We start from the raw sequence: 13613 nt of genomic DNA, 5'->3' as shown, positions 1-13613 counted from the left end.
AATGTATTAATGGAAATTCTAAAATATCTGCCCAACTGCCGTGACATTGCCTCACCGCAATGCCGTGACTCGGATTCGAACCAAGGTTGCTGCGGCCACAACGCAGAGTACTAACCACTATACGATCACGGCGAGCTACTTGGGCTGCTACAATGTGACGTTCCACCTCTATCATAAGCTGTACTCCATCTGTGATGTCATGACTCATGTTTGAATTAAAGGTTGGTTGTGATGTTATCCATGAGAATAAGTGGACACCTGATCCCCAGTCACTTATTTAAGATCTCAATAATCAAGTCAGAATCCAAATGAAAGTCATCAAAGTGGAGCCAATTAGAAATAATATAGTTACACAAACCTGGCAATGGTGCGGCAGCCAGGGCCGATAATGGCCCGCCAGCCTGAGAGCAGGAAAGTGTGAGAGCAGTGATGGTCTTGTGAGAGTTTACAGCTGTTATTGACCCTGTCCCCTTCCATTTCAGAGTTTTCTCCCTATAAGAAGTGCAGAGGCTCCCTCCGGGGTGCTAATAGTACATTTATTTTTTTGCGCAGGAGAAGTGCTCTTCACCAATTGCACGTGCCAAATCACCCGAAGGCCACCACCATAAAATTCAGGCATTCATGTTCATGCGTCCTCCATGTTATGTCCTTATAAAGGGATGCATGTTCATGATGACTCCATGTCACACCTGCATACAAGGATGCATGTTCAAGCCGCCTCGTTCTCTTGGCTTCATACAGGGATTTTATCTCCTCCCTGTCTCACCCTCATGCAGGGATGCATGACCAATGCTCCTTCCCTTCTCGCCCGCATACATGGATGCACGTTCATGTCTCCTCGTTCTCTCGGCTTCATACAGGGATTTTATCTCCTCCCTGTCTCACCCTCAGGAAGGGATGCATGACCAATGCTCCTTCCCGTCTCGCCCGCATACATGGATGCACGTTCACGCCTCCTCCTTCTCTCAGCTTCATACGGGGATCATATCTCCTCCCTGTCTCACCCTCATGCAGGGATGCATGACCAATGCTCCTTCCTGTCTCGCCCGCATACATGGATGCACGTTCACGCCTCCTCCTTCTCTCGGCTTCATACGGGGATCATATCTCCTCCCTGTCTCACCCTCATGCAGGGATGTATGACCAATGCTCCTTCCCTTCTCGCCTGCATACATGGATGCACGTTCACGCCTCCTCCTTCTCTCGGCTTCATACGGGGATCATATCTCCTCCCTGTCTCACCCTCATGCAGGGATGCATGACCAATGCTCCTTCCTGTCTCGCCCGCATACATGGATGCACGTTCACGCGTCCTCCTTCTCTCGGCTTCATACGGGGATCATATCTCCTCCCTGTCTCACCCTCATGCAGGGATGCATGACCAATGCTCCTTCCCTTCTCGCCTGCATACATGGATGCACGTTCACGCCTCCTCCTTCTCTCGGCTTCATACGGGGATCATATCTCCTCAATGTCTCACCCTCACTTCCAACATGTGTAACTTCTTGTTCTCTTTGACGTCTGGGGAATGGGTGGCTACTGCACAGCTCTAGATGTCGCCCACCTGCAAGGTGCTATGGAAATCACTTTTCCACATTGGATGTGCTATATTAACCCCCTCTCCCCAAATACAATAAAAATAAAGAAATATATGTGCTTCCATAATGTCTACCTTCTAATGTTTCATATGTGTAAGCACATTGTCCTCCTCCTGACCACATTCTAAAACTATGTGCAAATTGTTCCTTCCATAAACTGTCACTTCCTTGGCCCTTTACTTATAATGACTGTTATACTCTCTCTCTTTCCGCCACAGTATAAAAAAGCCTAGCACACCTCATGATTGGACTAAGAAATTCCTGTCATTTAGTTGGAAATGATTTTCCCATTATCCCCAAAAACTCCTCACTGTGTCTAAGAACGCTTTTTTTCACAGGACAATACAGATCAGATTGACTTGAAAGGTCCTTTCACGCGACTACAGAATGCCTCTCATTCCACTAAAAGATACGCCAGTGCCTACAATAGCCTAGGACTAGAGTATGACTCCCAATGTAGAAAGACCACAAGTCCACAGATATGCCTGTTTATTTAAACATCTGTATTATCATCAGCGTGTGACTGTAAAGGCGGGACCTCGCGCTCTCTGTAACGCGCTCCATTGGCAACATCAGTTAAATGTCGTAGGTTCAATCCCTCGCGGATGTTGTTTTTATTCCCATTTGTAACTGGGAAATACTGTCGCTGCAATACATATGTCTTAATCAAGCTAGTGGTTATTGACGTAAATGGCAGTGTTATAATGTTTCATGTACTGCAAATGTCACCACATAATGCGCTCTTAATTAGATTTGGTTGAAATACATTACAGTCACCCGATGAAAAAGTGTGCAAAGAGCATTAAAGAAACAAAAGGTTCATAACAGTAACAGGACATATCGAATTGTTTCAGTCCTCCACAGAGATTGCCAATGTATTAATGGAAATTCTAAAATATCTGCCCAACTGCCGTGACATTGCCTCACCGCAATGCCGTGACTCGGATCCGAACCGAGGTTGCTGCGGCCACAACGCAGAGTACTAACCACTATACAATCACGGCAAGCTACTTGGGCTGCTACAATGTGTCGTTCCACCTCTATCATAAGCTGTACTCCATCTGTGATGTCATGGCTCATGTTTGAATTAAAGGTTGGTTGTGATGTTATCCATGAGAATAAGTGGACACCTGATCCCCAGTCACTTATTTAAGATCTCAATAATCAAGTCAGAATCCAAATGAAAGTCATCAAAGTGGAGCCAATTAGAAATAATATAGTTACACAAACCTGGCAATGGTGCGGCAGCCAGGGCCGATAATGGCCCGCCAGCCTGAGAGCAGGAAAGTGTGAGAGCAGTGATGGTCTTGTGAGAGTTTACAGCTGTTATTGACCCTGTCCCCTTTCATTGCAGAGTTTTCTCCCTATAAGAAGTGCAGAGGCTCCCTCCGGGGTGCTAATAGTACTTTTATTTTTTTGCGCAGGAGAAGTGCTCTTCACCAATTGCACGTGCCAAATCACCCGAAGGCCACCACCATAAAATTCAGGCATTCATGTTCATGCGTCCTCCATGTTTTGTCCTTATAAAGGGATGCATGTTCATGATGACTCCATGTCACACCTGCATACAAGGATGCATGTTCATGCCGCCTCGTTCTCTTGGCTTCATACAGGGATTTTATCTCCTCCCTGTCTCACCCTCATGCAGGGATGCATGACCAATGCTCCTTCCCTTCTCGCCCGCATACATGGATGCACGTTCATGTCTCCTCGTTCTCTCGGCTTCATACGGGGATTTTATCTCCTCCCTGTCTCACCCTCAGGAAGGGATGCATGACCAATGCTCCTTCCCGTCTCGCCCGCATACATGGATGCACGTTCATGCCTCCTCCTTCTCTCGGCTTCATACGGGGATCATATCTCCTCCCTGTCTCACCCTCATGCAGGGATGCATGACCAATGCTCCTTCCTGTCTCGCCCGCATACATGGATGCACGTTCACGCCTCCTCCTTCTCTCGGCTTCATACGGGGATCATATCTCCTCCCTGTCTCACCCTCATGCAGGGATGCATGACCAATGCTCCTTCCCTTCTCGCCTGCATACATGGATGCACGTTCACGCCTCCTCCTTCTCTCGGCTTCATACGGGGATCATATCTCCTCCCTGTCTCACCCTCATGCAGGGATGCATGACCAATGCTCCTTCCTGTCTCGCCCGCATACATGGATGCATGTTCACGCGTCCTCCTTCTCTCGGCTTCATACGGGGATCATATCTCCTCCCTGTCTCACCCTCATGCAGGGATGCATGACCAATGCTCCTTCCCTTCTCGCCTGCATACATGGATGCACGTTCACGCCTCCTCCTTCTCTCGGCTTCATACGGGGATCATATCTCCTCAATGTCTCACCCTCACTTCCAACATGTGTAACTTCTTGTTCTCTTTGACGTCTGGGGCATGGGTGGCTACTGTACAACTCTAGATGTCGCCCACTTGCAAGGTGCTATGGAAAGCACTTTTCCACATTGGACGTGCTATATTAACCCCCTCTCCCCAAATACAATAAAAATAAAGAAATATATGTGCTTCCATAATGTCTACCTTCTAATGTTTCATATGTGTAAGCACATTGTCCTCCTCCTGACCACATTCTAAAACTATGTGCAAATTGTTCCTTCCATAAACTGTCACTTCCTTGGCCCTTTATTTATAATGACTGTTATACTCTCTCTCTTTCCGCCACAGTATAAAAAAGCCTAGCACACCTCATGATTGGACTAAGAAATTCCTGTCATTTAGTTGGAAATGATTTTCCCATTATCCCCAAAAACGCCTCACTGTGTCTAAGAACGCTTTTTTTCACAGGACAATACAGATCAGATTGACTTGAAAGGTCCTTTCAGGCGACTACAGAATGCCTCTCATTCCACTAAAAGATACGCCAGTGCCTACAATAGCCTAGGACTAGACTATGAGTCCCAATGTAGAAAGACCACAAGTCCACAGACATGCCTGTTTATTTAAACATCTGTATTATCATCAGCGTGTGACTGTAAAGGCGGGACCTCGCGCTCTCTGTAACGCGCTCCATTGGCAACATCAGTTAAATGTCGTTGGTTCAATCCCTCGCGGATGTTGTTTTTATTCCCATTTGTAACTGGGAAATACTGTCGCTGCAATACATATGTCTTAATCAAGCTAGTGGTTATTGACGTAATTGGCAGTGTTATAATGTTTCATGTACTGCAAATGTCACCACATAATGCGCTCTTAATTAGATTTGGTTGAAATACATTACAGTCACCCGATGAAAAAGTGTGCAAAGAGCATTAAAGAAACAAAAGGTTCATAACAGTAACAGGACATATCAAATTGTTTCAGTCCTCCACAGAGATTGCCAATGTATTAATGGAAATTCTAAAATATCTGCCCAACTGCGGTGACATTGCCTCACCGCAATGCCGTGACTCGGATTCGAACCGAGGTTGCTGCCGCCACAACGCAGAGTACTATCACGGTGAGCTAACTGGGCTGCTACAATGTGACGTTCCACCTCTATCATAAGCTGTACTCCATCTGTGATGTCATGACTCATGTTTGAATTAAAGGTTGGTTGTGATGTTATAAATGAGAATAAGTGGACACCTGATCCCCAGTCACTTATTTAAGATCTCAATAATCAAGTCAGAATCCAAATGAAAGTCATCAAAGTGGAGCCAATTAGAAATAATACAGTTACACAAACCTGGCAATCGTGCGGCAGCCAGGGCCGATAATGGCCCGCCAGCCTGAGAGCAGGAAAGTGTGAGAGCAGTGATGGTCTTGTGAGAGTTTACAGCTGTTATTGACCCTGTCCCCTTCCATTGCAGAGTTTTCTCCCTATAAGAAGTGCAGAGGCTCCCTCCGGGGTGCAAATAGTACATTTATTTTTTTGCGCAGGAGAAGTGCTCTTCACCAATTGCACGTGCCAAATCACCCGAAGGCCACCACCATAAAATTCAGGCATTCATGTTCATGCGTCCTCCATGTTATGTCCTTATAAAGGGATGCATGTTCATGATGACTCCATGTCACACCTGCATACAAGGATGCATGTTCATGCCGCCTCGTTCTCTTGGCTTCATACAGGGATTTTATCTCCTCCCTGTCTCACCCTCATGCAGGGATGCATGACCAATGCTCCTTCCCTTCTCGCCCGCATACATGGATGCACGTTCACGCCTCCTTCTTCTCTCGGCTTCATACGGGGATCATATCTCCTCCCTGTCTCACCCTCATGCAGGGATGCATGACCAATGCTCCTTCCCTTCTCGCCTGCATACATGGATGCACGTTCACGCCTCCTCCTTCTCTCGGCTTCATACGGGGATCATATCTCCTCCCTGTCTCACCCTCATGCAGGGATGCATGACCAATGCTCCTTCCTGTCTCGCCCGCATACATGGATGCACGTTCACGCCTCCTCCTTCTCTCGGCTTCATACGGGGATCATATCTCCTCCCTGTCTCACCCTCATGCAGGGATGCATGACCAATGCTCCTTCCCTTCTTGCCTGCATACATGGATGCACGTTCATGCCTCCTCCTTCTCTCGGCTTCATACGGGGATCATATCTCCTCAATGTCTCACCCTCACTTCCAACATGTGTAACTTCTTGTTCTCTTTGACGTCTGGGGCATGGGTGGCTACTGCACAGCTCTAGATGTCGCCCACCTGCAAGGTGCTATGGAAAGCACTTTTCCACATTGGACGTGCTATATTAACCCCCTCTCCCCAAATACAATAAAAATAAAGAAATATATGTGCTTCCATAATGTCTACCTTCTAATGTTTCATATGTGTAAGCACATTGTCCTCCTCCTGACCACATTCTAAAACTATGTGCAAATTGTTCCTTCCATAAACTGTCACTTCCTTGGCCCTTTATTTATAATGACTGTTATACTCTCTCTCTTTCCGCCACAGTATAAAAAAGCCTAGCACACCTCATGATTGGACTAAGAAATTCCTGTCATTTAGTTGGAAATGATTTTCCCATTATCCCCAAAAACTCCTCACTGTGTCTAAGAACGCTTTTTTTCACAGGACAATACAGATCAGATTGACTTGAAAGGTCCTTTCACGCGACTACAGAATGCCTCTCATTCCACTTAAAGATACGCCAGTGCCTACAATAGCCTAGGACTAGACTATGAGTCCCAATGTAGAAAGACCACAAGTCCACAGATATGCCTGTTTATTTAAACATCTGTATTATCATCAGCGTGTGACTGTAAAGGCGGGACCTCGCGCTCTCTGTAACGCGCTCCATTGGCAACATCAGTTAAATGTCGTTGGTTCAATCCCTCGCGGATGTTGTTTTTATTCCCATTTGTAACTGGGAAATACTGTCGCTGCAATACATATGTCTTAATCAAGCTAGTGGTTATTGACGTAAATGGCAGTGTTATAATGTTTCATGTACTGCAAATGTCACCACATAATGCGCTCTTAATTAGATTTGGTTGAAATACATTACAGTCACCCGATGAAAAAGTGTGCAAAGAGCATTAAAGAAACAAAAGGTTCATAAAAGTAACAGGACATATCGAATTGTTTCAGTCCTCCACAGAGATTGCCAATGTATTAATGGAAATTCTAAAATATCTGCCCAACTGCCGTGACATTGCCTCACCGCAATGCCGTGACTCGGATTCGAACCGAGGTTGCTGCGGCCACAACGCAGAGTACTAACCACTATACGATCACGGCGAGATACTTGGGCTGCTACAATGTGTCGTTCCACCTCTATCATAAGCTGTACTCCATCTGTGATGTCATGACTCATGTTTGAATTAAAGGTTGGTTGTGATGTTATCCATGAGAATAAGTGGACACCTGATCCCCAGTCACTTATTTAAGATCTCAATAATCAAGTCAGAATCCAAATGAAAGTCATCAAAGTGGAGCCAATTAGAAATAATATAGTTACACAAACCTGGCAATGATGCGGCAGCCAGGGCCGATAATGGCCCGCCAGCCTGAGAGCAGGAAAGTGTGAGAGCAGTGATGGTCTTGTGAGAGTTTACAGCTGTTATTGACCCTGTCCCCTTCCATTGCAGAGTTTTCTCCCTATAAGAAGTGCAGAGGCTCCCTCCGGGGTGCTAATAGTAAATTTATTTTTTTGCGCAGGAGAAGTGCTCTTCACCAATTGCACGTGCCAAATCACCCGAAGGCCACCACCATAAAATTCAGGCATTCATGTTCATTCGTCCTCCATGTTATGTCCTTATAAAGGGATGCATGTTCATGATGACTCCATGTCACACCTGCATACAAGGATGCATGTTCATGCCGCCTCATTCTCTTGGCTTCATACAGGGATTTTATCTCCTCCCTGTCTCACCCTCATGCAGGGATGCATGACCAATGCTCCTTCCCTTCTCTCCCGCATACATGGATGCACGTTCATGTCTCCTCGTTCTCTCGGCTTCATACAGGGATTTTATCTCCTCCCTGTCTCACCCTCAGGAAGGGATGCATGATCAATGCTCCTTCCCGTCTCGCCCGCATACATGGATGCACGTTCACGCCTCCTCCTTCTCTCGGCTTCATACGGGGATCATATCTCCTCCCTGTCTCACCCTCATGCAGGGATGCATGACCAATGCTCCTTCCCTTCTCGCCTGCATACATGGATGCACGTTCACGCCTCCTCCTTCTCTCGGCTTCATACGGGGATCATATCTCCTCCCTGTCTCACCCTCATGCAGGGATGCATGACCAATGCTCCTTCCCTTCTCGCCTGCATACATGGATGCACGTTCACGCCTCCTCCTTTTCTCGGCTTCATACGGGGATCATATCTCCTCAATGTCTCACCCTCACTTCCAACATGTGTAACTTCTTGTTCTCTTTGACGTCTGGGGCATGGGTGGCTACTGCACAGCTCTAGATGTCGCCCACCTGCAAGGTGCTATGGAAAGCACTTTTCCACATTGGACGTGCTATATTAACCCCCTCTCCCCAAATACAATAAAAATAAAGAAATATATGTGCTTCCATAATGTCTACCTTCTAATGTTTCATATGTGTAAGCACATTGTCCTCCTCCTGACCACATTCTAAAACTATGTGCAAATTGTTCCTTCCATAAACTGTCACTTCCTTGGCCCTTTATTTATAATGACTGTTGTACTCTCTCTCTTTCCGCCACAGTATAAAAAAGCCTAGCACACCTCATGATTGGACTAAGAAATTCCTGTCATTTAGTTGGAAATGATTTTCCCATTATCCCCAAAAACTCCTCACTGTGTCTAAGAACGCTTTTTTTCACAGGACAATACAGATCAGATTGACTTGAAAGGTCCTTTCACGCGACTACAGAATGCCTCTCATTCCACTAAAAGATACGCCAGTGCCTACAATAGCCTAGGACTAGACTATGAGTCCCAATGTAGAAAGACCACAAGTCCACAGATATGCCTGTTTATTTAAACATCTGTATTATCATCAGCGTGTGACTGTAAAGGCGGGACCTCGCGCTCTCTGTAACGCGCTCCATTGGCAACATCAGTTAAATGTCGTTGGTTCAATCCCTCGCGGATGTTGTTTTTATTCCCATTTGTAACTGGGAAATACTGTCGCTGCAATACATATGTCTTAATCAAGCTAGTGGTTATTGACGTAAATGGCAGTGTTATAATGTTTCATGTACTGCAAATGTCACCACATAATGCGCTCTTAATTAGATTTGGTTGAAATACATTACAGTCACCCGATGAAAAAGTGTGCAAAGAGCATTAAAGAAACAAAAGGTTCATAACAGTAACAGGACATATCGAATTGTTTCAGTCCTCCACAGAGATTGCCAATGTATTAATGGAAATTCTAAAATATCTGCCCAACTGCCGTGACATTGCCTCACCGCAATGCCGTGACTCGGATTCGAGGTTGCTGCGGCCACAACGCAGAGTACTAACCACTATAAGATCACGGCGAGCTACTTGGGCTGCTACAATGTGTCGTTCCACCTCTATCATAAGCTGTACTCCATCTGTGATGTCATGACTCATGTTTGAATTAAAGGTTGGTTGTGATGTTATCCAGGAGAATAAGTGGACACCTGATCCCCAGTCACTTATTTAAGATCTCAATAATCAAGTCAGAATCCAAATGAAAGTCATCAAAGTGGAGCCAATTAGAAATAATATAGTTACACAAACCTGGCAATCGTGCGGCAGCCAGGGCCGATAATGGCCCGCCAGCCTGAGAGCAGGAAAGTGTGAGAGCAGTGATGGTCTTGTGAGAGTTTACAGCTGTTATTGACCCTGTCCCCTTCCATTGCAGAGTTTTCTCCCTATAAGAAGTGCAGAGGCTCCCTCCGGGGTGCTAATAGTAAATTTATTTTTTTGCGCAGGAGAAGTGCTCTTCACCAATTGCACGTGCCAAATCACCCGAAGGCCACCACCATAAAATTCAGGCATTCATGTTCATGCGTCCTCCATGTTATGTCCTTATAAAGGGATGCATGTTCATGATGACTCCATGTCACACCTGCATACAAGGATGCATGTTCATGCCGCCTCATTCTCTTGGCTTCATACAGGGATTTTATCTCCTCCCTGTCTCACCCTCATGCAGGGATGCATGACCAATGCTCCTTCCCTTCTCGCCCGCATACATGGATGCACGTTCATGTCTCCTCGTTCTCTCGGCTTCATACAGGGATTTTATCTCCTCCCTGTCTCACCCTCATGCAGGGATGCATGACCAATGCTCCTTCCCTTCTCGCCTGCATACATGGATGCACGTTCACGCCTCCTCCTTCTCTCGGCTTCATGCGGGGATCATATCTCCTCCCTGTCTCACCCTCATGCAGGGATGCATGACCAATGCTCCTTCCCTTCTCGCCTGCATACATGGATGCACGTTCACGCCTCCTCCTTTTCTCGGCTTCATACGGGGATCATATCTCCTCAATGTCTCACCCTCACTTCCAACATGTGTAACTTCTTGTTCTCTTTGACGTCTGGGGCATGGGTGGCTACTGCACAGCTCTAGATGTCGCCCACCTGCAAGGTGCTATGGAAAGCACTTTTCCACATTGGACGTGCTATATTAACCCCCTCTCCCCAAATACAATAAAAATAAAGAAATATATGTGCTTCCATAATGTCTACCTTCTAATGTTTCATATGTGTAAGCACATTGTCCTCCTCCTGACCACATTCTAAAACTATGTGCAAATTGTTCCTTCCATAAACTGTCACTTCCTTGGCCCTTTATTTATAATGACTGTTATACTCTCTCTCTTTCCGCCACAGTATAAAAAAGCCTAGCACACCTCATGATTGGACTAAGAAATTCCTGTCATTTAGTTGGAAATGATTTTCCCATTATCCCCAAAAACTCCTCACTGTGTCTAAGAACGCTTTTTTTCACAGGACAATACAGATCAGATTGACTTGAAAGGTCCTTTCACGCGACTACAGAATGCCTCTCATTCCACTAAAAGATACGCCAGTGCCTACAATAGCCTAGGACTAGACTACGAGTCCCAATGTAGAAAGACCACAAGTCCACAGATATGCCTGTTTATTTAAACATCTGTATTATCATCAGCGTGTGACTGTAAAGGCGGGACCTCGCGCTCTCTGTAACGCGCTCCATTGGCAACATCAGTTAAATGTCGTTGGTTCAATCCCTCGCGGATGTTGTTTTTATTCCCATTTGTAACTGGGAAATACTGTCGCTGCAATACATATGTCTTAATCAAGCTAGTGGTTATTGACGTAAATGGCAGTGTTATAATGTTTCATGTACTGCAAATGTCACCACATAATGCGCTCTTAATTAGATTTGGTTGAAATACATTACAGTCACCCGATGAAAAAGTGTGCAAAGAGCATTAAAGAAACAAAAGGTTCATAACAGTAACAGGACATATCGAATTGTTTCAGTCCTCCACAGAGATTGCCAATGTATTAATGGAAATTCTAAAATGTCTGCCCAACTGCCGTGACATTGCCTCACCGCAATGCCGTGACTCGGATTCGAACCGAGGTTGCTGCGGCCACAACGCAGAGTACTAACCACTATACGATCACGGCGAGCTACTTGGGCTGCTACAATGTGTCGTTCCACCTCTATCATAAGCTGTACTCCATCTGTGATGTCATGACTCATGTTTGAATTAAAGGTTGGTTGTGATGTTATCCATGAGAATAAGTGGACACCTGATCCCCAGTCACTTATTTAAGATCTCAATAATCAAGTCAGAATCCAAATGAAAGTCATCAAAGTGGAGCCAATTAGAAATAATATAGTTACACAAACCTGGCAAAGGTGCGGCAGCCAGGGCCGATAATGGCCCGCCAGCCTGAGAGCAGGAAAGTGTGAGAGCAGTGATGGTCTTGTGAGAGTTTACAGCTGTTATTGACCCTGTCCCCTTCCATTGCAGAGTTTTCTCCCTATAAGAAGTGCAGAGGCTCCCTCCGGGGTGCTAATAGTAAATTTATTTTTTTGCGCAGGAGAAGTGCTCTTCACCAATTGCACGTGCCAAATCACCCGAAGGCCACCACCATAAAATTCAGGCATTCATGTTCATGCGTCCTCCATGTTATGTCCTTATAAAGGGATGCATGTTCATGATGACTCCATGTCACACCTGCATACAAGGATGCATGTTCATGCCGCCTCATTCTCTTGGCTTCATACAGGGATTTTATCTCCTCCCTGTCTCACCCTCATGCAGGGATGCATGACCAATGCTCCTTCCCTTCTCTCCCGCATACATGGATGCACGTTCATGTCTCCTCGTTCTCTCGGCTTCATACAGGGATTTTATCTCCTCTCTGTCTCACCCTCAGGAAGGGATGCATGATCAATGCTCCTTCCCGTCTCGCCCGCATACATGGATGCACGTTCACGCCTCCTCCTTCTCTCGGCTTCATACGGGGATCATATCTCCTCCCTGTCTCACCCTCATGCAGGGATGCATGACCAAGGCTCCTTCCCTTCTCGCCTGCATACATGGATGCACGTTCACGCCTCCTCCTTCTCTCGGCTTCATACGGGGATCATATCTCCTCCCTGTCTCACCCTCATGCAGGGATGCATGACCAATGCTCCTTCCCTTCTCGCCTGCATACATGGATGCACGTTCACGCCTCCTCCTTTTCTCGGCTTCATACGGGGATCATATCTCCTCAATGTCTCACCCTCACTTCCAACATGTGTAACTTCTTGTTCTCTTTGACGTCTGGGGCATGGGTGGCTACTGCACAGCTCTAGATGTCGCCCACCTGCAAGGTGCTATGGAAAGCACTTTTCCACATTGGACGTGCTATATTAACCCCCTCTCCCCAAATACAATAAAAATAAAGAAATATATGTGCTTCCATAATGTCTACCTTCTAATGTTTCATATGTGTAAGCACATTGTCCTCCTCCTGACCACATTCTAAAACTATGTGCAAATTGTTCCTTCCATAAACTGTCACTTCCTTGGCCCTTTATTTATAATGACTGTTGTACTCTCTCTCTTTCCGCCACAGTATAAAAAAGCCTAGCACACCTCATGATTGGACTAAGAAATTCCTGTCATTTAGTTGGAAATGATTTTCCCATTATCCCCAAAAACTCCTCACTGTGTCTAAGAACGCTTTTTTTCACAGGACAATACAGATCAGATTGACTTGAAAGGTCCTTTCACGCGACTACAGAATGCCTCTCATTCCACTAAAAGATACGCCAGTGCCTACAATAGCCTAGGACTAGACTATGAGTCCCAATGTAGAAAGACCACAAGTCCACAGATATGCCTGTTTATTTAAACATCTGTATTATCATCAGCGTGTGACTGTAAAGGCGGGACCTCGCGCTCTCTGTAACGCGCTCCATTGGCAACATCAGTTAAATGTCGTTGGTTCAATCCCTCGCGGATGTTGTTTTTATTCCCATTTGTAACTGGGAAATACTGTCGCTGCAATACATATGTCTTAATCAAGCTAGTGGTTATTGACGTAAATGGCAGTGTTAAAATGTTTCATGTACTGCAAATGTCACCACATAATGCGCTCTTAATTAGAT

General features: G+C 45.7%; 3 non-coding genes across 3 annotated transcripts; all 3 read right to left on the bottom strand.

The window, feature by feature from the left end:
* Positions 1–60: 60 nt before the first annotated feature.
* On the bottom strand, positions 61–132 carry TRNAH-GUG (transfer RNA histidin (anticodon GUG)). The gene has a single exon. It is a non-coding gene; the product is annotated as a tRNA-His (tRNA).
* Positions 133–7220: 7088 nt separating this feature from the next.
* On the bottom strand, positions 7221–7292 carry TRNAH-GUG (transfer RNA histidin (anticodon GUG)). The gene has a single exon. It is a non-coding gene; the product is annotated as a tRNA-His (tRNA).
* Positions 7293–11560: 4268 nt separating this feature from the next.
* Positions 11561–11632, bottom strand: TRNAH-GUG (transfer RNA histidin (anticodon GUG)). The gene has a single exon. It is a non-coding gene; the product is annotated as a tRNA-His (tRNA).
* Positions 11633–13613: the final 1981 nt, after the last annotated feature.

This window comes from Ambystoma mexicanum (assembly GCF_040938575.1).
Source record: "Ambystoma mexicanum isolate Mex_15411 chromosome 12 unlocalized genomic scaffold, UKY_AmexF1_1 Mex_chr12_unloc.1, whole genome shotgun sequence".
NCBI lineage: Eukaryota > Metazoa > Chordata > Amphibia > Caudata > Ambystomatidae > Ambystoma > Ambystoma mexicanum.
Note: the sequence above shows the minus strand (reverse complement) of the source record. Positions and strands in the feature narration are given on the sequence as shown.